The following is a 5182-nucleotide window of genomic DNA, read 5'->3' as shown; positions in this document are numbered from 1 at the left end:
CAGAATGGTGGGGAAGGAAGCCCGCCCTACTAAACTGGAAAGGAGGGAATCGCCCTTGAACAGCCCTTCATCTAAAAACTACCTTGTTCTAATCAGAATGATTGAAGAAAGAAAAGGGTGGCCCCTTTCGCTCGGGGACATCATCAGAGAACAATATTGGGGACAACGTGAGAATCTTCCGTTGATTACACCTTTTCAGTCTTCGTTCTTCCATATTTAGATATGAAGATAGAGATCTATCTCCTTCTGGAGAAAGATAGATAGGAAAAATTGGATTGATTAGCTTTCAAGATCTATGAACAAGAGAGATCCTTCAAAATACTTTTGAAAAAAGAGATGTGAATAAATAGACAGGGCAGAGCCAGTTGAAAGAAGGTCGCGTGAGCGCCCCTACAATCAAACTCAAGTCAGAAGTGTGAAACTTGACTTTGAGAAAGTTATATTAGAATATTAGTCAAGGCATGCTAGCATATCTATAGTAATGAGCTTCTCAAAGGTTTCAGGGTGTGTGGATTTGGAACCCTATACAAGAAGCTTTCTTTTAGAGAGGCTCGCTTTTTCAAGCTCTACTTGTTGTCTACTAAACGAGCCTTCACTGCCCGCCCGACCCCTATCTTGAATCAAAAGTCAACTTCAGTCAAATAAAGAAAGCCCAACCCCTTTCTTTAAAGAATTTTCAAAAAGTAACTACTTATTAAAGCATTGCTTCCCCTCATTCTAAAGCACAAGAATAGAATACTATAGTATAAAAAAAAAAAGCTTTTCTTTGATAGCGGTCAGGGTTTAGAAAGGATCTAATCCTTTCTAAATCCTTTCTCAAGACTGAAACCTGTATAGGGGTAGAGATGGATGTAGCCAAGTGGATCAAAGTAGTGGATTATGAATCCGCCATCCGCGGGTTCAACCTCCATCCTTCATCCATCAATAAATTGACCATTTGTTACAGAGACAGATACAATCCACCTATCAAGCATTTTTTTCTATAAGTCATCTCGAGGCTTTCAAAGTCATCCAAACAATTGGTATCTGATGAAAAGCATAGATTCGCCTCGCCTACTTACTGAAAGCACAAATGCAATGGCTGATCATTTCTTGTATTCTATTTTAAAGACCCCACTAATTAGCCAACCACTTTCAAGTTCATAATGAATGAAGAAAAAATCTCCCCTTACTTTTACTAAACCATGAGGAGCCCTGAGTAGTTTAACGGGCAACTTGAGTTGTCGTGACGATGCCTTTCTTAGTGGAAGATCGGAAATTTTTTTAATCACGAGACTACAGGGTAGGCTACAAAAAAAAAGAGTAAAAGGTCTCAACTGAAGCTAAATAAAACTAGTGGGGACTTCTCATTTTTCTTTTTTGAGATTGAGATTCGGCATATAGTTCCTTCGTCTTAAGTAAAGTGTTGTTGACTTTTTCGATTTGGAACTCTTAAACGAGGGTGAGATCAATTTTTTCTTCAAGATGAGATATCGAGGACGAACTTAATCCTAATGGTGCTTTTACGAATGTATGGTCCCTGGTGGCTAATACCTTCTCTACACTATCGAACCCGAAATCCACCCTTAATCGCTGATTTTATTGGGGAGGCATTTTTTTCGACTTCACTTAGGTAAAAAGTGCCCTATCTGCCTTGTTGTTCTATGGGGTGTTTTTTTCAAGTCAAGCTCTGTATCCTTACCTCTTTTTAGGTTGGCATAACAAAGAAAAAGAGCGTCAAGAAAGCACGCATACCTGAACACTTCTTGAAGGTCTGAAATCGTCATGGAGCCCCTTTAGACGTCAAAACTTGACTTCACTGAGCTGACGCTACTCTTTGTCGACTCCCACCACTCATCCCTAGTCTGCTTGTCGAGCGTGTCCTTGGCTCTTGCTCATCTATAGTAGTTGATTGAGCTTCGTCGCCTCTCTCTTGCTTATTGATTAGGGAGAGTCATTCAAGTCCCTTGTCACTCATCTTTTCTTTCTCTCAAATTCTTTGAGCCTTGGTTTTTTTCTTTTTTTATAAGCTAAATTCACTCGTAAAGAGATGAGTTGCCTCACTACGAAAGGTATCCCATGGATGGACGAGTTCCTAAACTACGAAAGATATAGAGGGAATGGCGTACTAATAGATCTCCTATTCATTCTGGATCCAGATGAAGAACATGAGAATAATTAGTAAAGCGCTAACGCGACTTGAAAACAAAAGTCAAGCAGGAGAAAAGTCCTTCGTCAATTATCTGACTAATAATAATGAAGGGGCTTGGCTCAAAAGGTTAACTAGAGAGCAGGTTGATCGAGCTTCCCGACCCTAAGAAAGTAGCCCACGGAGCGGTAGGGCAAGTAGTTGATCCCAAAGACTGCTAATTACATCGGGTTAATAGTCATTCAATAGATGATTGTTGGGTTCAACAAGAAAGATCCAAAAGTTCTGAAATTATGGCATCATTGAAATAAACCATCCTAAGCAACCTGTTGTCACCTCCAATCCGGTATTTATCATAGTTGGAGATATTCTTTGCCCGACAGTTGAGATCTCCCCAAGCATAGCCCATTCTAGTTCTACGACCAAAAAAGCAATTGAAGAGGAAAAAAATCTTGATTCCAGATATTCAAGAAGAATGGAGCACTCGACTTAGTCGAAGGAGTAGAAAGCACCAACGACGATTGAGATTGCCTAGCACTGCCCAAGACAAAGGTATTAAAGGAGCTCCCAAATGCATCTTCATTATCACAATTTTTGTATCAGGATTGGGTTTACTAACTTGATGGAATCGTATAATTGCAACTAAGCATTGATGGCACCGAGCAGTGTAGGCACCTTACTAGAACTAAGTCAGAGACCAGAAAGACGAGTGAAGTAAACATCTAAAGTGAGAAAGTCAACCTTATAAGCTTCTTATAGTGTGCAAGACCAATAAGGGTTGTCAGTTAGACTTCCTCTAAGCATGCAACAAGCTATCCAGAGTGACGATTAGCGATACTACGTCAAAAGAGTCAGAATAGTAGTTATTGCCCTAGTTAGTCGTTCAGAGCAAGGACGATTAGCACAACCCCTTTTCTGCTACTATCATAGGAGTCATGTTAAGCATAGGTGTTGAGAACTCCCTTCTTTGGCGATGCCCAAGATCGCAATGGATTCAACTACCACTTTGATTATATTAGACGATAGAGGTTTATGAGTCTTTGGCATACCTACTTCATAGAGCTAGGACCGTCACGGTCAACTTTCTTGTTCTTTTTCTCTATTTATGTTTTGCAACTTTCAAAACATATTGTACGATATTAAGTTCTTTTTTTCTGTTTTTTAAGGGGTGAAGGAAGGCAATCACTATGCCTTGGTGTATGAAAAGTTGCTTATCTTTTACTTATCTACTTATGCATGGTAGATTGATTCAAGTACCAGCCTTCACTTTATGTGACCTATTCATGATGGAATAAAAAACATCAGAGATGGCATGCACATCGGAAGAATTAGATCATACTTTACTCTATATGCATCTAAACGATTTAAAAATTAACATGCAATTACTACACGATAGACCTAAACAAAGAGTATAAAACGTAAACGATGAGCTTACCTTTGTAGTTCACACCTTCTTCTTCGTTCCAAAAAACTTCTCGGCCTGAAGATCACAAGCAACGAACAACCACTAAGTTGACTTAATAAATTCAGGACCAAGAACTGAGTTGTGGGACTCGTTTTTGTAAAGGAAATTGTTTAGAGAGAAGGTAGGCAGTTAGGTGTATCGTTTAGATAATCTTTTTAAGAAAACATCATCCTTTACTCATTTTGTAATCAGAAGTTTATATATGAAAATTACATGCAAATTGCATGCAATTTATTTCATATAATCTCAACACCTAATTAATCTATTAACTCTTTAATGGAATTAGTGGCTTCTAATTCACAATAAGCTCCCACATTACCCACTAACTTTTAGTTAATTAAGAAATTAGTCAAAGGGGCAATTTGGTCATTTGACCAAATAAGTCAAAGTCAGACTTTGACTTTTCTTAGTCAAAAGCCAACTTTTGACTTTTTGCTATTTTACCTGTCTTGACTAATTCTAACCTCTCGAGTATGAATCCGCATTCATTTTTCTAGAATCCAAATCATATTTGAATATAAATTATGTTCAAAGTTTTGATTTTTTAAAGTCAAAAGTCAACATGTTGACTTTTACAACTTTGACCGTTTCAAAACTTTTCAAGCTTTTAAATATGAATCTATATTCATATTTATTTAAATCATATTTAAACAAAAAGCTTAAAGTTTATTTCTACCGACTTATATCTTATATATTTGTCGATTTCTCTCCCTTATCTTAATTTTAACAATTCGAGTTACTTCAACATTTTTTCTTAGTTGAATCAATATGAGCTAGTGGGGGAACCTAATGGACCTATAGATCATGGGCTCCAACGATTCGACATTAACTAGCTAAACTCTTTTAGACCAAGCTTAATCAACATTCGTTAACTAAAGAGTCATTCCACTAAAGACTCTTAGTTGCACTCCCCTCACTATATATATATATATATTTTTTTTTCCATCTAATATAACCATAATGGGTAAATCGATTCTTCACAGGTTGTTCATAATCTTGGCTGAGTAAAAATATCGTTTTACCCCCGAGATTACATCTTGCTCCTTAAGACCTACTGATCCACTATTGAACAATTGGTTTAAGGTCCAGCCTATAAACCAAAATCCTTCTCTGGTCAATGAAAAGGTGGGGCCCCTTGTTCAAGACTTGGATTCAGTCCTTAAGGGAACAACCTATCTACTATCCAAGAAGTGGGTAGGAGTGAGTTCCATCTTGCACCCTATGTCCCTAGCTATCCACTCGGTCTTACTCCTTGAAATGGGAGGCTTATTGGGCCAACGATATTGAGCTGCCCTCACCTATGCAGATCTAAGGATACTACCAAATGAACAGAAGTTCATAGTTAGCTCAGGATTAAGATCAAGTTACCTAGGTCATCATAAATGAAATAGTCAGTTTATAGTTTACGGTATTATAACTAAAAGTGACTATTTTGTGGTTCCAGTCTTATGCAAACCATTTACATAGTATGCCCCCACTCCCATGTCTCTACATGAACGATTCAGGATTACATCGTTTGTACTAACTACGGAGCGGGCCGCATCCATAGTGTTTTTCTAGAATAAGGCGCCTAACCTTTTTCATACACT

Source organism: Cucumis melo, chromosome 6 (assembly GCF_025177605.1).
Source record: "Cucumis melo cultivar AY chromosome 6, USDA_Cmelo_AY_1.0, whole genome shotgun sequence".
Taxonomy (NCBI): domain Eukaryota; kingdom Viridiplantae; phylum Streptophyta; class Magnoliopsida; order Cucurbitales; family Cucurbitaceae; genus Cucumis; species Cucumis melo.
This window is presented reverse-complemented; position numbering follows the sequence as displayed.